The sequence below is a fragment of the Myxine glutinosa genome, chromosome 3, assembly GCF_964187855.1.
Source record: "Myxine glutinosa chromosome 3, kmMyxGlut1.1, whole genome shotgun sequence".
NCBI lineage: Eukaryota > Metazoa > Chordata > Myxini > Myxiniformes > Myxinidae > Myxine > Myxine glutinosa.
In genome coordinates this window covers 185,794,777-185,819,098 of record NC_136263.1, presented here as the reverse complement: position 1 = coordinate 185,819,098, position 24,322 = coordinate 185,794,777, and the positions used below count along the sequence as shown (strand labels likewise).

The 24,322-nt window shown below is 37.2% G+C and overlaps 10 non-coding genes across 10 annotated transcripts; all 10 read left to right on the top strand.

The window, feature by feature from the left end:
- Positions 1–4,206: 4,206 nt before the first annotated feature.
- On the top strand, positions 4,207–4,279 carry TRNAV-AAC (transfer RNA valine (anticodon AAC)). The gene has a single exon. It is a non-coding gene; the product is annotated as a tRNA-Val (tRNA).
- Positions 4,280–4,574: 295 nt separating this feature from the next.
- On the top strand, positions 4,575–4,648 carry TRNAV-CAC (transfer RNA valine (anticodon CAC)). The gene has a single exon. It is a non-coding gene; the product is annotated as a tRNA-Val (tRNA).
- Positions 4,649–7,806: 3,158 nt separating this feature from the next.
- TRNAV-AAC (transfer RNA valine (anticodon AAC)) lies at positions 7,807–7,879 on the top strand. Its single transcript has one exon. It is a non-coding gene; the product is annotated as a tRNA-Val (tRNA).
- Positions 7,880–8,176: 297 nt separating this feature from the next.
- TRNAM-CAU (transfer RNA methionine (anticodon CAU)) lies at positions 8,177–8,249 on the top strand. Its single transcript has one exon. It is a non-coding gene; the product is annotated as a tRNA-Val (tRNA).
- A 4,437-nt stretch (positions 8,250–12,686) lies between these two features.
- On the top strand, positions 12,687–12,759 carry TRNAV-AAC (transfer RNA valine (anticodon AAC)). Its single transcript has one exon. It is a non-coding gene; the product is annotated as a tRNA-Val (tRNA).
- Positions 12,760–13,054: 295 nt separating this feature from the next.
- Positions 13,055–13,127, top strand: TRNAV-CAC (transfer RNA valine (anticodon CAC)). The gene has a single exon. It is a non-coding gene; the product is annotated as a tRNA-Val (tRNA).
- Positions 13,128–16,285: 3,158 nt separating this feature from the next.
- Positions 16,286–16,358, top strand: TRNAV-AAC (transfer RNA valine (anticodon AAC)). The gene has a single exon. It is a non-coding gene; the product is annotated as a tRNA-Val (tRNA).
- A 297-nt stretch (positions 16,359–16,655) lies between these two features.
- On the top strand, positions 16,656–16,728 carry TRNAV-CAC (transfer RNA valine (anticodon CAC)). Its single transcript has one exon. It is a non-coding gene; the product is annotated as a tRNA-Val (tRNA).
- A 1,846-nt stretch (positions 16,729–18,574) lies between these two features.
- TRNAV-AAC (transfer RNA valine (anticodon AAC)) lies at positions 18,575–18,647 on the top strand. The gene has a single exon. It is a non-coding gene; the product is annotated as a tRNA-Val (tRNA).
- A 5,392-nt stretch (positions 18,648–24,039) lies between these two features.
- On the top strand, positions 24,040–24,112 carry TRNAV-CAC (transfer RNA valine (anticodon CAC)). Its single transcript has one exon. It is a non-coding gene; the product is annotated as a tRNA-Val (tRNA).
- The last annotated feature ends 210 nt before the right edge of the window (positions 24,113–24,322 follow it).

Below are 24,322 nucleotides of genomic sequence, written 5' to 3'. Positions count from 1 at the left end.
ATGGTGCGTTTAATCACAAGCATTTTTTCCCTTTCCACGTGTCTTTGAAAATTTCTTCGAGAGGTTCAGCATTGGGCCTCCCCTCATCCTCTTCACACATTTTGGGAAGTGCATTGAATTGAAAGAGAAAGGTGAGTTAATTCCTCCATTGGAGAAAAAGGTAATGTTTTATAAAATGTTAAAATCATTGAAAAGTCTAAAAAAAAAAAGCTTATGCAGAAGTGATTCCCTTGGAAGTTTTTTCTTTGCTAGGACTAAAGATGATGTTTTTTTTAATGTTGGAAAACATCCTGTTGATTTCATCTGTTTTTGTAGTGTCGTGGAAATCACATTCACTTAACACGTGAAGGGTCTTCAGTTAAATTCTGAGCAGAAACATTTTGCTTTTAATTTTGAAAAATGCTTGCCTCTTTATCAGCAATTCCAAAATGTTTGAATTTCCAATTTCCTGTTGGTTTTAACGATCTTTGGCGATTTAACAACAGGCTGTGCAAACTGATTAATCTTTGAAGAAATTGAGTGTTTTTAAAATTTTGGTCCAAACCTCCTTCACATTTAAAACTCCCACTTTGCCTCTTTCAGAGAAAAATATGTTTTCACCCAAAGAATGCAGAAACAATGCTATTTTTTAAATGTTGTGAACAGTGACATTGCATATACAAATCATTTTCTGTCATGTTGTGTTGATCATGTTTGTTTTACACGCAAAAGGTCCTCATTTCAATTCGGAGCAGAGACATTTTTCTTTTAATTTGAAAAAATGCCTGCCTCCTCGTCAGCAATCAAAAAATGTTTGAATTTCCAATTAAATTGTTTTTCACGTTCTTTGGCCATTTAAAAACAGGTTGTACAAACCGATTAATCCCCGAAAAAATTGAGTGTTTTAAAAATTCTGGTCCAAACTTTCTTCACATTTAAAACTCCCACTTGGCCTCTTTCAGAGAAAAATATGTTTTAACCCAATGAATGCGGAAACACTGCTATTTATTTGAAAAAACATGTAAAAAGTAACCATGGCATGTACATACATGTTTCTGTAGTGTAGTGGTTATCATGTTTGCTTTACACTTGAATGTCCTAGGTTGGATACCAAGCAGAAACATAGACTTTTGGTTATCATGTTATTGGCACTTTTCCCCGTTTGTTCAATGATCGTTTTGAAGGATGCAGTTCAGGTTAAAAAAAAAAAAAGAAGTTTTTGTTGCCAAACTTCGTTCTGTCATAACTTAGCTGAAAGTCCAAAACAAATGAAAACCTTTTGCTGTGTGAAACTAAAGCAAATCTCGTTCTGTGAATTCAGTTGAAATCTCTTTCATATTCAGTTGAAATCTCCAAAAATATGGTGCGTTAAATCACAAGCTTTTTTTCCCTTTCCACGTGTCTTTGAAAATTTATTCGAGAGGTTCAGCATTTGGCCTCCCCTCATCATATTCACACAATTTAGGAAGTGCTTTGAATTGAAAGAGAAACGTGAGTTGATTCCTCCATTGGAGAAAATTGTAATGTTTTATAAAATGTTAAAATCATTGAAAAGTCCAAAAAAAAAAAAACTTATGCAGAAGTGATTCCCTTGGAAGTTTTTTCTTTGCAAGGACTAAAGAGGTTTTTTATATTGGAAAACTTCCAATTGATTTCGTCTGTTTCTTTAGTGTTGTGGTAATTGCATTTGCTTTACATGCCCAACGTCCTCAGTTCAATTATTCTGAGCCGGAACGTGTTGCTTTTAATTTGAAAAATGCTTGCGTCTTCATCAGCCATTGCAAAATGTTTGAATTTCCAATTTCTTATTGTTTTTAACGTTCTTTGGCGATTTAAAAACAGGTTGTGCAAAACGATTAACATTTGAAGAAATTCAGTGTTTTAAAAATTCAAATCCAAACTTCCTTCACATTTAAAACTCCCACTTTGCCTCTTTTAGAGAAAAATATGTTTTTACCCAATGAATGCGGAAACACTGCTATTTATTTGAAAAAAAAAATGTCATAAAAAGTAACCATGGTATGGACATACATGTTTCTGTATTGTTGTGGTTACCACGTTTGCTTCTGCTTGCAAAAGGTTCTTGGTTCTACACCAAGCAGAAACATAGACTTTTGGTTATCATGTTATTTACACTTCTTCGCATTTGTTCAATGATCGTTTTGAAGGATGCAGTTCCGGTTTAAAAAAAAGAAGTTTTTGTTTCCAAACTTCGTTCTGTCACAGCTTCGCTGAAAGTCCAAAACAAATGAAAACCTTTCGCTGTGAAAAACGAATGCAAATCTCGTTCTGTGTTTTCAGTTGAGATGTCTCACATTCTGTTGAAATCCCCAAAAATATGGTGCGTTAAATCATGAGCTTTTTTTTCCCTTTCCACGTGTCTTTGAAAATTTATTCGAGAGGTTCAGCATTGGGCCTCCCCTCATCCTATTCACACATTTTGGGGATTGCATTGAATTGAAGGAGAAAGGTGAGTTGATTCCTCCATTCGAGAAAATGGTAATGTTTTATAAAATGTTAAAATCATTGAAAAGTCTAAAAAAAAAAGCTGATGCGGAAGTGATTCGCTTGGAAGTTTTCACTTTGCAAGGACAAAAGATAATTTTTTTATGTTGGAAAACTTCCAATGTATTTCATCTGTTTCTGTTTTGTAGTGGTAATCATGATCACTTAACATGCAAAAGGTCCTCAGTTCAAGTCTGAGCAGAAACATGACCTCTTGGATATCATGTTAGTTATACTTCTTCCCATTTGTTCCATGATGTGTTGAAAAATGCAGTTTCGGTTAAAAAACAGAAAGTTTTTGTTGCTAAACTTCGTTCTGTCATAACTTTGCTGAAAGAACAAAACAAACAAAAATCTTTCGCTGTGAAAAACGAAAGCAAATCTCGTTCTGAGTTTTCTGTTGAGATCTCTTTCATATTCTGTTGAAATCTCCAAAAATATGGTGCATTAAATCATGAGCTTTTTTTTCCGTTTCCACGTGTCTGAAAATTTCTTCGAGAGGTTCAGCATTGGGCCTCCCCTCATGCTGTTTGCACATTTTGGAAATTGCATTGAATTAAAGGAGAAGGGTGAGTTGATTCCTCCATTGGAGGAAATGGTGATGTTTTATAAAATATTAAAATCATTGAAAAGTCTAAAAAAAAACTGATGCGGAAGTGATTCCCTTGGATGTGTTCATTTTGCAAGGACTAAAGATGATTTTTTATATTTGAAAACTTCCAATTTATTTCATTTGTTTCTGCATGGTAGTGGTCATCACATTTGCTTCACACGCGAAAGGTCCTCAGTTCAATTCTGAGCTATGTTCAAACATTTTGCTTTTAATTTTGCTAAATTCAAACATTTTGCTTTTAATTTGAAAAATGCTTGCCTCTTCATCAGCAATTCAAAAATGTTTGAACTTCCAATTTCCTCTTGTTTTTCACGTTTTTTGGCCATTTAAAAACAGGTTGTGTAAACCGATTAATCCTCGAAAAAACTGAGGGTTTTAAAAATTCTGGACCAACCTTCATCGCGTTTAAAACTCCCATTTTAACTCTTTTGGAGAAAAATATGTTTTCAAGTGTGATTTATAAAAACAAATGTTGTAAACAGTAACCATTATTTGTAAATATGTGTTTCTGTGGTGTAATGGTTATCAAGTTTTCTTCACACACAAAAGGTCCTTGGTTCGATACCCAAGCAAAAACATAGACTTTTGGTTGTCATGTTATTTGCACTTTTCCCCATTTGTTCAATGATTGTTTTGAAGGATGCAGTTCAGGTTAAAAAAAAAGAAAGTTTTTGTTGCCAAACCTCGTTCTGTCATAACTTAGCTGAAAGTCCAAAACAAATGAAAATCTTTTGCTGTGAGAATCAAAAGCATATCTCGTTCTGTGTTTTCAGTTGAAATCTCTTTCATATTCTGTTGAAATCCCCCAAAATATGGTGCGTTAAATCAAAAGCTTTTTTTTTCTTCCCACGTGTCTTTGAAAATTTCTTCGAGAGGTTCAGCATTTGGCCTCCCCTCATTCAATTCACACATTTTGGGAAGTGCATTTAATTGAAAGAGAAAGGTGAGTTAATTCCTCCATTGGAGAAAAAGGTAATGTTTTATAAAATGTTAAAATCATTGAAAAGTCTAAAAAAAAAGCTTATGCGGAAGTGATTCCCTTGGAAGTTTTCATTTTGCAAGAACTAAAGATGATTTTTATATTGGAAAACTACCAACTTATTTCATCTGTTTCTGTAGTGTAGTGGTAATCATGTTCGCTTAACATGTGAAAGGTCTTCAGTTCAATTCTGAGCAGAAACACTTTGCTTTTAATTTGAAAAATGCTTGACTCTTGATCAGCAATTGCAAAATGTTTGAATTTCCAATTTCCTGTTGTTTTTAACGTTCTTCCGAGATTTAAATGCAGGTTGTGCAAACCGATTAATCTTTGAAGAAATTGAGTGTTTTAAAAATTCTGGTCCTAACTTTCTTCACATTTAAAACTCCCACTTTGCCTCTTTTAGAGAAAAAGATGTTTTAACCCAATGAATGCGGAAACACTGCTATTGATTTGAAAAAACATGTTGTAAAAAGTAACCATGGCATGTAAATACATGTTTCTGTAGTGTAGTGGTTATCACGTTTGCTTCACACCGCAAAAGGTCATTGGTTCGATACCAAGCAGAAACATAGACTTTTGATTCTCATGATATTTGCACTTTTCCCCATTTGTTCAATGATAGTTTTGAAGGATGCATTTTCGGTGAAAAAAAGAAAGTTTTTGTTGCCAAACTTCGTTCTGTCATAACTTAGCTGAAAGTCCAAAACAAATGAAAACCTTTTGCTGTGAGAAACTAAAGCAAACCTCGTTCTGTGTTTTCAGTTGAAATCTCTTTCATATTCAGTTCAAATCCTCAAAAAATATGGTGCGTCAAATCACAAGCTTTTTTTTCCCTTTCCATGTGTCTGAAAATTTATTCGAGAGGTTCAGCATTGGGCCTGCCCTCACCCTATTCACACATTTTGGGAAGTGCATTGAATTGAAAGAGAAAGGTGAGTTGATTCCTCCATTGGCGAAAAAGGTAATGTTTTATAAAATGTTAAAATAATTGAAAAGTCTAAAAAAAAACGCTTTTGTGGAAGTCATTCCCTTGGAAGTTTTCATTTTGCAAGTACTAAAGATGATTTTTTATATTGGAAATCTTCCCATTGATTTCATCTGTTTTTGTAGTGTAGTTGAAATCACATTCACTTAACACGTGAAAGGTCCTCAGTTCAATTCTGAACAGAAACATTTTGCTTTTAATTTGAAAAATGCTTGCCTCTTCATCAGCAATTCCAAAATGTTTGAATTTCCAATTTCCTGTTGTTTTTAACGTTCTATGGCGATTTAACAACAGGCTGTGCAAACCGATTAATCCTTGAAGAAATTGAGTGTTAAAAATTTTGGTCCACACTTCCTTCACATTTAAAACTCTCACATTGCCTCTTTCAGAGAAAAATATGTTTTCACCCAAAGAATGCAGAAACAATGCTCTTGTTTTTTAATGTTATAAACAGTGACCATTGCATATACATATCCTTTTCTGTCATGTAGTGTTGATCATGTTTGTTTTACACGCAAAAGGTCCTCATTTCAATTCGGAGCAGAGACATTCTGCTTTTAATTTTAAAAAACGCTTGCCTCCTCGTTCACAATCAAATAATGTTTGAATTTCCAATTTCGTCTTGTTTTTCACGTTCTTTGGCCATTTAAAAACAGGTTGTGCAAACCGATTAATCCTCGAAAAAATTGAGGGTTTTAAAAATTCTGGACCAACCTTCATCACATTTGAAACTCCCATTTTAATTCTTTGAGAGAAAAAGACGTTTTAAAGTGTGATTTATAAAAACAAATGTTGTAAACAGCAACCATTATCTGTAAACACATGTTTCTGTGGTGCAGTGGTTATCATGTTTGATTCCACACTTGAATGTCCTTGGTTTGATACCAAGCAGAAACATGGAATTTTGGTTATCATGTTATTTGCACTTTTCCCCATTTGTTCAATGATTGTTTTGAAGGATGTAGTTCAGGTAAAGAAAAAAAAAGTTTTTGTTTCCAAACTTCATTCTGTCATAACTGAGCTGAAAGTCCAAAACAAATGAAAACCTTTTGCTGTGAGAAACTAAAGCAAATCTCGTTCTGTGTTTGCAGTTGAAATCTCTTTCATATTCAGTTGAAATCCTCAAAAAATCTGATGCGTTTAATCACAAGCATTTTTTCCCTTTCCACGTGTCTTTGAAAATTTCTTCGAGAGGTTCAGCATTTGGCCTCCCCTCGTCCTCTTCACACATTTTGGGAAGTGCATTGAATTGAAAGAGAAAGGTGAGTTAATTCCTCCATTGGAAAAAAAGGTATTGTTTTATAAAATGTTAAAATCATTGAAAAGTCAAAAAAAAAAAAGCTTCTGTGGAAGTGATTCCCTTGGAAGTTTTCATTTTGCAAGAACTAAAGATGCTTTTTTATGTTGGAAATCTTCCCATTGATTTCATCTGTTTTTGTAGTGTCGTGGAAATCACATTCACTTAACACGTGAAAGGTCTTCAGTTAAATTCTGAGCAGAAACATTTTGCTTTTAATTTGAAAAATGCTTGCCTCTTTATCAGCAATTCCAAATGTTTGAATTTCCAATTTCCTGTTGGTTTTAACGATCTTTGGCGATTTAACAACAGGCTGTGCAAACCGATTAATCTTTGAAGAAATTGAGTGTTTTTAAAATTTTGGTCCAAACCTCCTTCACATTTAAAACTCCCACTTTGCCTCTTTCAGAGAAAAATATGTTTTCACCCAAAGAATGCAGAAACAATGCTATTTTTTTAATGTTGTGAACAGTGACATTGCATATACAAATCATTTTCTGTCATGTTGTGTTGATCATGTTTGTTTTACACGCAAAAGGTCCTCATTTCAATTCGGAGCAGAGACTTTTTGCTTTTAATTTGAAAAAATGCTTGCCTCCTCGTCGGCAATCAAAAAATGTTTGAATTTCCAATTTCCTCTTGTTTTTCAAGTTCTTTGGCCATTTAAAAACAGGTTGTACAAACCGATTAATCCTCGAAAAAACTTAGGGTTTTAAAAATTCTGGACCAACCTTCATCGCGTTTAAAACCCCCATTTTAACTCTTTTGGAGAAAAATATGTTTTCAAGTGTGATTTATAAAAACAAATGTTGTAAACAGTAACCATTATATGTAAACACATGTTTCTGTGGTGCAGTGGTTATCATGTTTGCTTCACACTTCAATGTCCTTGGTTTGATACCAAGCAGAAACATGGAATTTTGGTTATCATGTTATTTGCACTTTTCCCCATTTGTTCAATGATTGTTTTGAAGGATGCAGTTCAGGTGAAAAAAAAGAAAGTTTTTGTTGCCAAACTTCGTTCTGTCATAACTTAGCTGAAAGTCCAAAACAAATGAAAACCTTTTGCTGTGAGAAACTAAAGCAAACCTCGTTCTGTGTTTTCAGTTGAAATCTCTTTCATATTCAGTTCAAATCCTCAAAAAATATGGTGCGTCAAATCACAAGCTTTTTTTTCCCTTTCCATGTGTCTGAAAATTTATTCGAGAGGTTCAGCATTGGGCCTGCCCTCATTCAATTCACACATTTTGGGAAGTGCATTTAATTGAAAGAGAAAGGTGAGTTGATTCCTCCATTGGCGAAAAAGGTAATGTTTTATAAAATGTTAAAATCATTGAAAAGTCTAAAAAAAAACGCTTTTGTGGAAGTGATTCCCTTGGAAGTTTTCATTTTGCAAGAACTAAAGATGATTTTTTATATTGGAAAACTACCAACTTATTTCTTCTGTTTCTGTAGTGTCGTGGTAATCACGTTCGCTTAACACGCGAAAGGTCTTCAGTTCAATTCTGACCAGAAACATTTTGCTTTTAATTTGAAATAATGCTTGACTCTTGATCAGCAATTGCAAAATGTTTGAATTTACAATTTCCTGTTGTTTTTAACGTTCCTCCCGCGATTTAAATGCAGGTTGTGCAAACCGATTAATCTTTGAAGAAATTGAGTGTTTTAAAAATTCTGGTCCTAACTTTCTTCACATTTAAAACTCCCACTTTGCCTCTTTTAGAGGAAAAGATGTTTTAACCCAATGAATGCGGAAACACTGCTATTCATTTGAAAAAACATGTTGTAAAAAGTAACCATGGTATGTACATACATGTTTCTGTAGTGTAGTGGTTATCACGTTTGTTTCACACGCAAAAGGTCCTTGGTTCGATACCAAGCAGAAACATAGACTTTTGGTTCTCATGATATTTGCACTTTTCCCCATTTGTTCAATGGTAGTTTTGAAGGATGCATTTTCGGTGAAAAAAAGAAAGTTTTTGTTGCCAAACTTCGTTCTGTCATAACTTTGCTGGAAGTCCAAAACAAATGAAAATCTTTCGCTGTGAGAAACAAAAGCATATCTCGTTCTGTGTTTTCAGTTGAAATTTCTTTCATATTCTGTTGAAATCCCCAAAAATATGGTGCATTAAATGAAAAGCTTCTTTTTTTTTTTTCCACGTGTCTTTGAAAATTTCTTCGAGAGGTTCAGCATTTCGCCTCCCCTCATCCTCTTCACACATTTTGGGAAGTGCATTGAATTGAAAGAGAAAGGTGAGTTAATTCTTCCATTGGAGAAAAAGGTAATGTTTTATAAAATGTTAAAATCATTGAAAAGTCTAAAAAAAAAAAAGCTTCTGCGGAAGTGATTCCCTTGGAAGTTTTCATTTTGCAAGAACTAAAGATGATTTTTTTATGTTGGAAAACTTCTGATTTATTTCATCTGTTTTTGTAGTGTCGTGGAAATCACATTCACTTAACACGTGAAAGGTCTTCAGTTATATTCTGAGCAGAAACATTTTGATTTTAATTTTGAAAAATGCTTGCCTCTTTATCAGCAATTCCAAAATGTTTGAATTTCCAATTTCCTGTTGGTTTTAACGATCTTTGGCGATTTAACAACAGGCTGTGCAAACCGATTAATCTTTGAAGAAATTGAGTGTTTTTAAAATTTTGGTCCAAACCTCCTTCACATTTAAAACTCCCACTTTGCCTCTTTCAGAGAAAAATATGTTTTCACCCAAAGAATGCAGAAACAATGCTATTTTTTAAATGTTGTGAACAGTGACATTGCATATACAAATCATTTTCTGTCATGTTGTGTTGATCATGTTTGTTTTACACGCAAAAGGTCCTCATTTCAATTCGGAGCAGAGACATTTTTCTTTTAATTTGAAAAAATGCCTGCCTCCTCGTCAGCAATCAAAAAATGTTTGAATTTCCAATTAAATTGTTTTTCACGTTCTTTGGCCATTTAAAAACAGGTTGTACAAACCGATTAATCCCCGAAAAAATTGAGTGTTTTAAAAATTCTGGTCCAAACTTTCTTCACATTTAAAACTCCCACTTGGCCTCTTTCAGAGAAAAATATGTTTTAACCCAATGAATGCGGAAACACTGCTATTTATTTGAAAAAACATGTAAAAAGTAACCATGGCATGTACATACATGTTTCTGTAGTGTAGTGGTTATCATGTTTGCTTTACACTTGAATGTCCTAGGTTGGATACCAAGCAGAAACATAGACTTTTGGTTATCATGTTATTGGCACTTTTCCCCGTTTGTTCAATGATCGTTTTGAAGGATGCAGTTCAGGTTAAAAAAAAAAGAAAAAGTTTTTGTTGCCAAACTTCGTTCTGTCATAACTTAGCTGAAAGTCCAAAACAAATGAAAACCTTTTGCTGTGTGAAACTAAAGCAAATCTCGTTCTGTGAATTCAGTTGAAATCTCTTTCATATTCAGTTGAAATCTCCAAAAATATGGTGCATTAAATCACAAGCTTTTTTTCCCTTTCCACGTGTCTTTGAAAATTTATTCGAGAGGTTCAGCATTTGGCCTCCCCTCATCATATTCACACAATTTAGGAAGTGCTTTGAATTGAAAGAGAAACGTGAGTTGATTCCTCCATTGGAGAAAATTGTAATGTTTTATAAAATGTTAAAATCATTGAAAAGTCCAAAAAAAAAAAAACTTATGCAGAAGTGATTCCCTTGGAAGTTTTTTCTTTGCAAGGACTAAAGAGGTTTTTTATATTGGAAAACTTCCAATTGATTTCGTCTGTTTCTTTAGTGTTGTGGTAATTGTATTTGCTTTACATGCCCAACGTCCTCAGTTCAATTATTCTGAGCCGGAACGTGTTGCTTTTAATTTGAAAAATGCTTGCGTCTTCATCACCCATTGCAAAATGTTTGAATTTCCAATTTCTTATTGTTTTTAACGTTCTTTGTCGATTTAAAAACAGGTTGTGCAAAACGATTAACATTTGAAGAAATTCAGTGTTTTAAAAATTCAAATCCAAACTTCCTTCACATTTAAAACTCCCACTTTGCCTCTTTTAGAGAAAAATATGTTTTTACCCAATGAATGCGGAAACACTGCTATTTATTTGAAAAAAAAAAATGTCATAAAAAGTTACCATGGTATGGACATACATGTTTCTGTATTGTTGTGGTTACCACGTTTGCTTCTGCTTGCAAAAGGTTCTTGGTTCTACACCAAGCAGAAACATAGACTCTTGGTTATCATGTTATTTACACTTCTTCGCATTTGTTCAATGATCGTTTTGAAGGATGCAGTTCCGGTTTTAAAAAAAGAAGTTTTTGTTTCCAAACTTCGTTCTGTCACAGCTTCGCTGAAAGTCCAAAACAAATGAAAACCTTTCGCTGTGAAAAACGAATGCAAATCTCGTTCTGTGTTTTCAGTTGAGATGTCTCACATTCTGTTGAAATCCCCAAAAATATGGTGCGTTAAATCATGAGCTTTTTTTTCCCTTTCCACGTGTCTTTGAAAATTTATTCGAGAGGTTCAGCATTGGGCCTCCCCTCATCCTATTCACACATTTTGGGGATTGCATTGAATTGAAGGAGAAAGGTGAGTTGATTCCTCCATTCGAGAAAATGGTAATGTTTTATAAAATGTTAAAATCATTGAAAAGTCTAAAAAAAAAAGCTGATGTGGAAGTGATTCACTTGGAAGTTTTCACTTTGCAAGGACAAAAGATAATTTTTTTATGTTGGAAAACTTCCAATGTATTTCATCTGTTTCTGTTTTGTAGTGGTAATCATGATCACTTAACATGCAAAAGGTCCTCAGTTCAAGTCTGAGCAGAAACATGACCTCTTGGATATCATGTTAGTTATACTTCTTCCCATTTGTTCCATGATGTGTTGAAAAATGCAGTTTCGGTTAAAAAACAGAAAGTTTTTGTTGCTAAACTTCGTTCTGTCATAACTTTGCTGAAAGAACAAAACAAACAAAAATCTTTCGCTGTGAAAAACGAAAGCAAATCTCGTTCTGAGTTTTCTGTTGAGATCTCTTGCATATTCTGTTGAAATCTCCAAAAATATGGTGCGTTAAATCATGAGCTTTTTTTTCCGTTTCCACGTGTCTGAAAATTTCTTCGAGAGGTTCAGCATTGGGCCTCCCCTCATGCTGTTCGCACATTTTGGAAATTGCATTGAATTAAAGGAGAAGGGTGAGTTGATTCCTCCATTGGAGGAAATGGTGATGTTTTATAAAATATTAAAATCATTGAAAAGTCTAAAAAAAAACTGATGCGGAAGTGATTCCCTTGGATGTTTTCATTTTGCAAGGACTAAAGATGATTTTTTATATTTGAAAACTTCCAATTTATTTCATTTGTTTCTGCATGGTAGTGGTCATCACATTTGCTTCACACGCGAAAGGTCCTCAGTTCAATTCTGAGCTATGTTCAAACATTTTGCTTTTAATTTTGCTAAATTCAAACATTTTGCTTTTAATTTGAAAAATGCTTGCCTCTTCATCAGCAATTCAAAAATGTTTGAATTTCCAATTTCCTCTTGTTTTTCACGTTTTTTGGCCATTTAAAAACAGGTTGTGTAAACCGATTAATCCTCGAAAAAACTGAGGGTTTTAAAAATTCTGGACCAACCTTCATCGCGTTTAAAACTCCCATTTTAACTCTTTTGGAGAAAAATATGTTTTCAAGTGTGATTTATAAAAACAAATGTTGTAAACAGTAACCATTATTTGTAAATATGTGTTTCTGTGGTGTAATGGTTATCAAGCTTTCTTCACACACAAGAGGTCCTTGGTTCGATACCAAGCAAAAACATAGACTTTTGGTTGTCATGTTATTTGCACTTTTCCCCATTTGTTCAATGATTGTTTTGAAGGATGCAGTTCAGGTTAAAAAAAAAGAAAGTTTTTGTTGCCAAACCTCGTTCTGTCATAACTTAGCTGAAAGTCCAAAACAAATGAAAATCTTTTGCTGTGAGAATCAAAAGCATATCTCGTTCTGTGTTTTCAGTTGAAATCTCTTTCATATTCTGTTGAAATCCCCCAAAATATGGTGCGTTAAATCAAAAGCTTTTTTTTTCTTCCCACGTGTCTTTGAAAATTTCTTCGAGAGGTTCAGCATTTGGCCTCCCCTCATTCAATTCACACATTTTGGGAAGTGCATTTAATTGAAAGAGAAAGGTGAGTTAATTCCTCCATTGGAGAAAAAGGTAATGTTTTATAAAATGTTAAAATCATTGAAAAGTCTCAAGAAAAAGCTTATGCGGAAGTGATTCCCTTGGAAGTTTTCATTTTGCAAGAACTAAAGATGATTTTTATATTGGAAAACTACCAACTTATTTCATCTGTTTCTGTAGTGTAGTGGTAATCATGTTTGCTTAACATGTGAAAGGTCTTCAGTTCAATTCTGAGCAGAAACACTTTGCTTTTAATTTGAAAAATGCTTGACTCTTGATCAGCAATTGCAAAATGTTTGAATTTCCAATTTCCTGTTGTTTTTAACGTTCTTCCGAGATTTAAATGCAGGTTGTGCAAACCGATTAATCTTTGAAGAAATTGAGTGTTTTAAAAATTCTGGTCCTAACTTTCTTCACATTTAAAACTCCCACTTTGCCTCTTTTAGAGAAAAAGATGTTTTAACCCAATGAATGCGGAAACACTGCTATTGATTTGAAAAAACATGTTGTAAAAAGTAACCATGGCATGTCAATACATGTTTCTGTAGTGTAGTGGTTATCACGTTTGCTTCACACGCAAAAGGTCCTTGGTTCGATACCAAGCAGAAACATAGACTTTTGATTCTCATGATATTTGCACTTTTCCCCATTTGTTCAATGATAGTTTTGAAGGATGCATTTTCGGTGAAAAAAAGAAAGTTTTTGTTGCCAAACTTCGTTCTGTCATAACTTAGCTGAAAGTCCAAAACAAATGAAAACCTTTTGCTGTGAGAAACTAAAGCAAACCTCGTTCTGTGTTTTCAGTTGAAATCTCTTTCATATTCAGTTCAAATCCTCAAAAAATATGGTGCGTCAAATCACAAGCTTTTTTTTCCCTTTCCATGTGTCTGAAAATTTATTCGAGAGGTTCAGCATTGGGCCTGCCCTCACCCTATTCACACATTTTGGGAAGTGCATTGAATTGAAAGAGAAAGGTGAGTTGATTCCTCCATTGGCGAAAAAGGTAATGTTTTATAAAATGTTAAAATAATTGAAAAGTCTAAAAAAAAACGCTTTTGTGGAAGTCATTCCCTTGGAAGTTTTCATTTTGCAAGTACTAAAGATGATTTTTTATATTGGAAATCTTCCCATTGATTTCATCTGTTTTTGTAGTGTAGTTGAAATCACATTCACTTAACACGTGAAAGGTCCTCAGTTCAATTCTGAACAGAAACATTTTGCTTTTAATTTGAAAAATGCTTGCCTCTTCATCAGCAATTCCAAAATGTTTGAATTTCCAATTTCCTGTTGTTTTTAACGTTCTATGGCGATTTAACAACAGGCTGTGCAAACCGATTAATCCTTGAAGAAATTGAGTGTTAAAAATTTTGGTCCACACTTCCTTCACATTTAAAACTCTCACTTTGCCTCTTTCAGAGAAAAATATGTTTTCACCCAAAGAATGCAGAAACAATGCTCTTGTTTTTTAATGTTATAAACAGTGACCATTGCATATACATATCCTTTTCTGTCATGTAGTGTTGATCATGTTTGTTTTACACGCAAAAGGTCCTCATTTCAATTCGGAGCAGAGACATTCTGCTTTTAATTTTAAAAAATGCTTGCCTCCTCGTTCACAATCAAATAATGTTTGAATTTCCAATTTCGTCTTGTTTTTCACGTTCTTTGGCCATTTAAAAACAGGTTGTGCAAACCGATTAATCCTCGAAAAAATTGAGGGTTTTAAAAATTCTGGACCAACCTTCATCACATTTGAAACTCCCATTTTAACTCTTTGAGAGAAAAAGACGTTTTAAAGTGTGATTTATAAAAACAAATGTTGTAAACAGCAACCATTATATGTAAACACATGTTTCTGTGGTGCAGTGGTTATCATGTTTGATCCACACTTGAATGTCCTTGGTTTGATACCAAGCAGAAACATGGAATTTTGGTTATCATGTTATTTGCACTTTTCCCCATTTGTTCAATGATTGTTTTGAAGGATGCAGTTCAGGTAAAGAAAAAAAAAGTTTTTGTTTCCAAACTTCATTCTGTCATAACTGAGCTGAAAGTCCAAAACAAATGAAAACCTTTTGCTGTGAGAAACTAAAGCAAATCTCGTTCTGTGTTTGCAGTTGAAATCTCTTTCATATTCAGTTGAAATCCTCAAAAAAATCTGATGCGTTTAATCACAAGCATTTTTTCCCTTTCCACGTGTCTTTGAAAATTTCTTCGAGAGGTTCAGCATTTGGCCTCCCCTCGTCCTCTTCACACATTTTGGGAAGTGCATTGAATTGAAAGAGAAAGGTGAGTTAATTCCTCCATTGGAAAAAAAGGTATTGTTTTATAAAATGTTAAAATCATTGAAAAGTCAAAAAAAAAAAAGCTTCTGTGGAAGTGATTCCCTTGGAAGTTTTCATTTTGCAAGAACTAAAGATGCTTTTTTATGTTGGAAATCTTCCCATTGATTTCATCTGTTTTTGTAGTGTCGTGGAAATCACATTCACGTAACACGTGAAAGGTCTTCAGTTAAATTCTGAGCAGAAACATTTTGCTTTTAATTTGAAAAATGCTTGCCTCTTTATCAGCAATTCCAAATGTTTGAATTTCCAATTTCCTGTTGGTTTTAACGATCTTTGGCGATTTAACAACAGGCTGTGCAAACCGATTAATCTTTGAAGAAATTGAGTGTTTTTAAAATTTTGGTCCAAACCTCCTTCACATTTAAAACTCCCACTTTGCCTCTTTCAGAGAAAAATATGTTTTCACCCAAAGAATGCAGAAACAATGCTATTTTTTTAATGTTGTGAACAGTGACATTGCATATACAAATCATTTTCTGTCATGTTGTGTTGATCATGTTTGTTTTACACGCAAAAGGTCCTCATTTCAATTCGGAGCAGAGACTTTTTGCTTTTAATTTGAAAAAATGCTTGCCTCCTCGTCGGCAATCAAAAAATGTTTGAATTTCCAATTTCCTCTTGTTTTTCAAGTTCTTTGGCCATTTAAAAACAGGTTGTACAAACCGATTAATCCTCGAAAAAACTGAGGGTTTTAAAAATTCTGGACCAACCTTCATCGCGTTTAAAACTCCCATTTTAACTCTTTTGGAGAAAAATATGTTTTCAAGTGTGATTTATAAAAACAAATGTTGTAAACAGTAACCATTATATGTAAACACATGTTTCTGTGGTGCAGTGGTTATCATGTTTGCTTCACACTTCAATGTCCTTGGTTTGATACCAAGCAGAAACATGGAATTTTGGTTATCATGTTATTTGCACTTTTCCCCATTTGTTCAATGATTGTTTTGAAGGATGCAGTTCAGGTGAAAAAAAAGAAAGTTTTTGTTGCCAAACTTCGTTCTGTCATAACTTAGCTGAAAGTCCAAAACAAATGAAAACCTTTTGCTGTGAGAAACTAAAGCAAACCTCGTTCTGTGTTTTCAGTTGAAATCTCTTTCATATTCAGTTCAAATCCTCAAAAAATATGGTGCGTCAAATCACAAGCTTTTTTTTCCCTTTCCATGTGTCTGAAAATTTATTCGAGAGGTTCAGCATTGGGCCTGCCCTCATTCAATTCACACATTTTGGGAAGTGCATTTAATTGAAAGAGAAAGGTGAGTTGATTCCTCCATTGGCGAAAAAGGTAATGTTTTATAAAATGTTAAAATCATTGAAAAGTCTAAAAAAAAACGCTTTTGTGGAAGTGATTCCCTTGGAAGTTTTCATTTTGCAAGAACTAAAGATGATTTTTTATATTGGAAAACTACCAACTTATTTCTTCTGTTTCTGTAGTGTCGTGGTAATCACGTTCGCTTAACACGCGAAAGGTCTTCAGTTCAATTCTGACCAGAAACATTTTGCTTTTAATTTGAAATAATGCTTGACTCTTGATCAGCAATTGCAAAATGTTTGAATTTACAATTTCCTGTTGTTTTTAATGTTCCTCCCACGATTTAAATGCAGGTTCTGCAAACCGATTAATCTTTGAAGAAATTGAGTGTTTTAAAAATTCTGGTCCTAACTTTCTTCACATTTAAAACTCCCACTTTGCCTCTTTTAGAGGAAAAGATGTTTTAACCCAATGAATGCGGAAACACTGCTATTCATTTGAAAAAACATGTTGTAAAAAGTAACCATGGTATGTACATACATGTTTCTGTAGTGTAGTGGTTATCACGTTTGCTTCACACGCAAAAGGTCCTTGGTTCGATACCAAGCAGAAACATAGACTTTTGGTTCTCATGATATTTGCACTTTTCCCCATTTGTTCAATGATAGTTTTGAAGGATGCATTTTCGGTGAAAAAAAGAAAGTTTTTGTTGCCAAACTTCGTTCTGTCATAACTTTGCTGGAAGTCCAAAACAAATGAAAATCTTTCGCTGTGAGAAACAAAAGCATATCTCGTTCTGTGTTTTCAGTTGAAATTTCTTTCATATTCTGTTGAAATCCCCAAAAATATGGTGCATTAAATGAAAAGCTTTTTTTTTTTTTCCACGTGTCTTTGAAAATTTCTTCGAGAGGTTCAGCATTTCGCCTCCCCTCATCCTCTTCACACATTTTGGGAAGTGCATTGAATTGAAAGAGAAAGGTGAGTTAATTCTTCCATTGGAGAAAAAGGTAATGTTTTATAAAATGTTAAAATCATTGAAAAGTCTAAAAAAAAAAAGCTTCTGCGGAAGTGATTCCCTTGGACGTTTTCATTTTGCAAGAACTAAAGATGATTTTTTTATGTTGGAAAACTTCTGATTTATTTCATCTGTTTTTGTAGTGTCGTGGAAATCACATTCACTTAACACGTGAAAGGTCTTCAGTTATATTCTGAGCAGAAACATTTTGATTTTAATTTTGAAAAATGCTTGCCTCTTTATCAGCAATTCCAAAATGTTTGAATTTCCAATTTCCTGTTGGTTTTAACGATCTTTGGCGATTTAACAACAGGCTGTGCAAACCGATTAATCTTTGAAGAAATTGAGTGTTTTTAAAATTTTGGTCCAAACCTCCTTCACATTTAAAACTCCCACTTTGCCTCTTTCAGAGAAAAATATGTTTTCACCCAAAGAATGCAGAAACAATGCTATTTTTTTAATGTTGTGAACAGTGACATTGCATATACAAATCATTTTCTGTCATGTTGTGTTGATCATGTTTGTTTTACACGCAAAAGGTCCTCATTTCAATTCGGAGCAGAGACTTTTTGCTTTTAATTTGAAAAAATGCTTGCCTCCTCGTCGGCAATCAAAAAATGTTTGAATTTCCAATTTCCTCTTGTTTTTCAAGTTCTTTGGCCATTTAAAAACAGGTTTTACAAACCGATTAATCCTCGAAAAAACTGAGGGTTTTAAAAATTCTGGACCAACCTTCATCGCGTTTAAAACTCCCATTTTAACTCTTTTGGAGAAAAATATGTTTTCAAGTGTGATTTATAAAAACAAATGTTGTAAACAGTAACCATTATATGTAAACACATGTTTCTGTGGTGCAGTGGTTATCATGTTTGCTTCACACTTCAATGTCCTTGGTTTGATACCAAGCAGAAACATGGAATTTTGGTTATCATGTTATTTGCACTTTTCCCCATTTGTTCAATGATTGTTTTGAAGGATGCAGTTCAGGTGAAAAAAAAGAAAGTTTTTGTTGCCAAACTTCGTTCTGTCATAACTTAGCTGAAAGTCCAAAACAAATGAAAACCTTTTGCTGTGAGAAACTAAAGCAAACCTCGTTCTGTGTTTTCAGTTGAAATCTCTTTCATATTCAGTTCAAATCCTCAAAAAATATGGTGCGTCAAATCACAAGCTTTTTTTTCCCTTTCCATGTGTCTGAAAATTTATTCGAGAGGTTCAGCATTGGGCCTGCCCTCATTCAATTCACACATTTTGGGAAGTGCATTTAATTGAAAGAGAAAGGTGAGTTGATTCCTCCATTGGCGAAAAAGGTAATGTTTTATAAAATGTTAAAATCATTGAAAAGTCTAAAAAAAAACGCTTTTGTGGAAGTGATTCCCTTGGAAGTTTTCATTTTGCAAGAACTAAAGATGATTTTTTATATTGGAAAACTACCAACTTATTTCTTCTGTTTCTGTAGTGTCGTGGTAATCACGTTCGCTTAACACGCGAAAGGTCTTCAGTTCAATTCTGACCAGAAACATTTTGCTTTTAATTTGAAATAATGCTTGACTCTTGATCAGCAATTGCAAAATGTTTGAATTTACAATTTCCTGTTGTTTTTAACGTTCCTCCCGCGATTTAAATGCAGGTTGTGCAAACCGATTAATCTTTGAAGAAATTGAGTGTTTTAAAAATTCTGGTCCTAACTTTCTTCACATTTAAAACTCCCACTTTGCCTCTTTTAGAGGAAAAGATGTTTTAACCCAATGAATGCGGAAACACTGCTATTCATTTGAAAAAACATGTTGTAAAAAGTAACCATGGTATTGTTACATATTTATGGGAATGTATGTGAAGTACCATTCAGGTTGCTTATCCGTGTGTATTATATTAAGGGTTGTTGTGATGGGAGGGTCAGGAGCCCTTCGGAACCAGTGGCCGGAAACGGAAGTGGCCGGAAACGGAAGAAGAAAAGACACGAGGAGAAAAAGGACGGGGATTCTTCTTCCTCGCCCCGCGACGACGAGAAGGTGGAATCGACCTTGCGCTGCGCGGAACAAAGAGGCGTTCCGAAACCCGTTTGGCGAGAGGAGTTACCTGGACGCGTAATTACCTTTTGACACGTCAAGTCCTCGTGAGTTCGTGCACGGAACCAAGCGGTCGCACGTGGGGCCGCGCGCGCGCGTTGCAAACCGCTCTTGGTTTGGCCCCGTCTACAAGGACGCGTACGGGTCGCACGTTGAGCCTCGCTCGCGTTGCAAACCGCGTTTGGTTTTTGCCCCGTCTACAAGGACGCGTACGGGTCGCACGTGGAGCCTCGCTCGCGTTGCAAACCGCGTTTGGTTTTGCCCCGTTGCTTGGCAAGGAGGTGCGCTGCAACAGCTGTCCCCGGTACGAGACGGCACGTTGGAGCACGTCCGCCCGGGGTTCGTTCAACCGCCCGTGTGCGGAGACGAGAGACATTGTGGGAGACATTGACCACGGAGGGAGTCAGGAGTGGGGCTCACGTGAGGAATATATAAGATGGCCATCTTAGAGTTTGTGTAGATGAGTATACCTTTGTAATATTGACTGTGCATTGTTGATGGTTGTTGATTGCTCAAAGAATATATTATTGATTATTCCGGATCCTTGGTGTGGGGTTTCTTCTTGACCGGAATTCATATTGATTGCGTTACGAAAGCGAATAAACCATATATCTTTCTGGCGGGGTCCCTCCCACGGTCCGGGGGATCACCCAGACCAGGTAGTTACCGGGAGGACCACGTAACAGAATTGGGGGCTCGTCCAAATTACGATTTGCGGTTTCGCAATTGGGTCTACGTCCGGGATTTAAAATTGTATAAAATAATAAAATAATAATTTTTATTAATTAAAATTTATTAATTAATTATTAATTGGTAATTTTTTATTTTTTTTTGAGAAATTGGGGTAAAATCTTGGGTGAAGGTTAACAGGGGTTAACGATAGGCACCATGGCGTTTGTGGCACAGAACTTTGGGGTAACACCGAGTGAGGCACAGTTCCGAGCGTTGCTAAAGTCGGACCTCTTGAAATTGGCCAAACATTTTAACTTGGAGGTCCGAACTAATTTGAGGAAGGCAGAGTTGCAGGCCACGGTGATACAATCTATGGTGGGATTAGGAAAATGGGACGAGTTAGCCTGGGAGTGGCTACCCGAAGAACCAGAAGACGTTGAGCTCCGGAAACTGGAGTTGCAGTTACGGAGCCAGGAACGGATTAAAGAAGAAGAAAGGAAAGCAGAAAAGGAAAGAGCAGAAGAAGAAAGGAAAGCAGAAGAGAGGAGAGAAGAGAAGCAAGCAGAGGAAAGGAGAGTGGAAAGAGAACTCCAGGAAAGGTTAAAAGAAGAAGAAAGGAAAGCAGAAAAGGAAAGAGCAGAAGAAGAAAGGAAAGCAGAAAAGGAAAGAGCAGAAGAAGAAAGGAAAGCAGAAAAGGAAAGAGCAGAAGAAGAAAGGAAAGCAGAAAAGGAAAGAGCAGAAGAAGAAAGGAAAGCAGAAAAGGAAAGAGCAGAAGAAGAAAGGAAAGCAGAAAAGGAAAGAGCAGAAGAAGAAAGGAAAGCAGAAGAGAGGAGAGAAGAGAAACAAGCAGAGGAAAGGAGAGTGGAACGAGAACTCCAGGAAAGGATGAAAACAGAGGAAAGGAAAGCAGAAGCAGAGGAGAGAAAAGCGGAAAGGGAATTAAAGGAACGTGACATGGAGCTTCAGCAAGAAATCAAATTCAAGGAGCTGGAGTTAATGAGAGAACGGGGAGAGGCACCACCCTTGCTGACGGGGTCGACACCTAACCAGAAAACCTGGGATGTGGGCAGACATGTGAGGCTGGTTCCACCGTTCAGTGAAAAAGAAGTCGCAAAATTTTTTCCACACTTTGAGAAAGTGGCTCGACAATTAAACTGGCCGGAGGAGGCATGGACCATACTCGTGCAAAGTGTGCTGGTGGGGAAAGCTCAGGAAATTTATTCGGCGCTACCAATGGACCAATGTGCAGATTATGAGGTACTGAAGAAGCACATCCTCAAAGCCTATGAGTTGGTTCCGGAAGCTTACAGGCAAAAATTCAGGAATGCCAGGAAGAGGGAGAGTGAGACCCATGTGGAGTTTGCCAGAGTGAAAGAAAACATGTTTGATCGGTGGTGTGAGTCAAAAGGAGTCGGGAAAGACTTCGAGAAATTGCGGGACTTGATCCTGGTGGAGGAATTCCAGCAGTGTGTCCACGAGGACATCAAAGTGTACCTGCAGGAAAAGAAGGTACCAAAGTTGTGGGACGCAGCCACCAGGGCAGATGATTATGCCTTAACCCACCGAATAGGGGTCCAGGAACCTAACTCCTCGCCTAGATCTCCGCAGGGGAGGTGGGGAACAGCAGGTGCGGAGAACGACCATACATGGCGGCGGCCTCGAGAGGATTATGGGGACAACTATGATACCCCACCGGTTCGAAATCGGAGGGATGAGGGCCCAAGACAAACTTATAGTTCGGGGGGCCCGAGGCAGACCACGAGTTTTTCCTCCGGGCCTACTTGCGCTTTTTGCAAGAAACCTGGACACTTGATGTCCAGTTGTTACCGCAGGAAAAGCGAAGACCCAGAGCGGAGTCCGACTACTACGACTCCAAACGCAATGGCCATTGTGAGAAATCGCCATCAAAAGGGTTACCAACCCTTTATTTCAGAGGGGTTTGTGTCACGGGATGGAGCCTCGACTAACCGGAAACCGGTTAGGATATTGAGGGACACAGGGGCACATCAATCTTTAATGCTTGAAGGCATTTTGCCATGGTCCGAGGAGACGGCAACGGGGGATAGTGTTCGTTTACAGGGGATCGGGGGCGGTGTTAGTGCTCCCCTTCATGTCATCCATTTGGAGTCCGATTTGGTGTCAGGACCAATCACCGTCGGTTTACAAGCCACGCTTCCTGTAGAGGGTGTATCTGTGGTTATTGGGAATGATTTGGCCGGGGGTCAAGTTTATGGTAACCTGAGGGTTGGTAAAGAGCCCAGCAGGGAAAATAACGCCACACCAGCTCGGGATGGTGACAAAAGTGCCAAGTTATTTGTAGGGGGACTGAACTTCAAAACAGAGGAAGAAGTTCTGACCTCTGTCTTCAACAGATATGGGCCGCTGGTGGAAGTGCGGTTGGTAAGAGACTGGGAAACGCAACAGTCAAGAGGGTTCGGCTTTGTCACGTTTGCCAGCACAAAAGACGCCAGAGAGGCAGAGAAGAATTGGAATGGCAAGGATTTGGAGGGTCGGACCATAACAGTAGGGAAGGCATTTCGTAGGCGTCGAGAGGTCTACAGGAGAGGACAACTGGGCGGTAGTTTTGGTGGTGGCAGAGAAGGAGACCGCTATTCATGGGACTACAGGGACCAGTGGTCCCACCATAATTATTAGGGAAGTTCTGAAAAGTTGAAGCACTGAAGGCGGCAGAGCCGCCGAGCCAAGATTCCTACACGAATTAACCGTGAACGCCGTTCCTAAAGGCGTCCAGGCAGGGAACTTTCATGCACGGACTAACCGTGAACTCCACGTTCCTCAAGGCGCCCATGTAGAGAACTTTCCTGCACGGACTAACCGTGAACTCCGCGTTCCTAAAGGCATCCATGTAGTGAATACTCGGCTTGGCCTCCCGGAAAAAGTGCTATCGAGTTGCATAACTTTGGATCTGTGATCAACCCCTTAACCTTCATTCCCAAGATACGGACGGGCAAAGTCAGAGGGTCCTGAGATGGAGTTTGATTTGGCAGGGACAAGGTCGTTGTTGGTACTTAGTCCAGAGGGAGTAATCTGGAGGGGTTGGGGTGAAATTGTGGTTGCTTTATTTTTAAGTGATAACTGTGCCCGGGGGGAACGGATAATGTGGGGGGGGTTGAGTTATCTGGTTTGTTTCTCCAACTTGGCCGGCAAAGAAAGTTTTCGCTGGGTTCAAACTTTCTTTCTTGAAGGGGGGGAGTGTTACATATTTATGGGAATGTATGTGAAGTACCATTCAGGTTGCTTATCCGTGTGTATTATATTAAGGGTTGTTGTGATGGGAGGGTCAGGAGCCCTTCGGAACCAGTGGCCGGAAACGGAAGTGGCCGGAAACGGAAGAAGAAAAGACACGAGGAGAAAAAGGACGGGGATTCTTCTTCCTCGCCCCGCGACGACGAGAAGGTGGAATCGACCTTGCGCTGCGCGGAACAAAGAGGCGTTCCGAAACCCGTTTGGCGAGAGGAGTTACCTGGACGCGTAATTACCTTTTGACACGTCAAGTCCCCGTGAGTTCGTGCACGGAACCAAGCGGTCGCACGTGGGGCCGCGCGCGCGCGTTGCAAACCGCTCTTGGTTTGGCCCCGTCTACAAGGACGCGTACGGGTCGCACGTTGAGCCTCGCTCGCGTTGCAAACCGCGTTTGGTTTTTGCCCCGTCTACAAGGACGCGTACGGGTCGCACGTGGAGCCTCGCTCGCGTTGCAAACCGCGTTTGGTTTTGCCCCGTTGCTTGGCAAGGAGGTGCGCTGCAACAGCTGTCCCCGGTACGAGACGGCACGTTGGAGCACGTCCGCCCGGGGTTCGTTCAACCGCCCGTGTGCGGAGACGAGAGACATTGTGGGAGACATTGACCACGGAGGGAGTCAGGAGTGGGGCTCACGTGAGGAATATATAAGATGGCCATCTTAGAGTTTGTGTAGATGAGTATACCTTTGTAATATTGACTGTGCATTGTTGATGGTTGTTGATTGCTCAAAGAATATATTATTGATTATTCCGGATCCTTGGTGTGGGGTTTCTTCTTGACCGGAATTCATATTGATTGCGTTACGAAAGCGAATAAACCATATATCTTTCTGGCGGGGTCCCTCCCACGGTCCGGGGGATCACCCAGACCAGGTAGTTACCGGGAGGACCACGTAACAGAATGTACATACATGTTTCTGTAGTGTAGTGGTTATCACGTTTGCTTCACACGCAAAAGGTCCTTGGTTCGATACCAAGCAGAAACATAGACTTTTGGTTCTCATGATATTTGCACTTTTCCCCATTTGTTCAATGATAGTTTTGAAGGATGCATTTTCGGTGAAAAAAAGAAAGTTTTTGTTGCCAAACTTCGTTCTGTCATAACTTTGCTGGAAGTCCAAAACAAATGAAAATCTTTCGCTGTGAGAAACAAAAGCATATCTCGTTCTGTGTTTTCAGTTGAAATTTCTTTCATA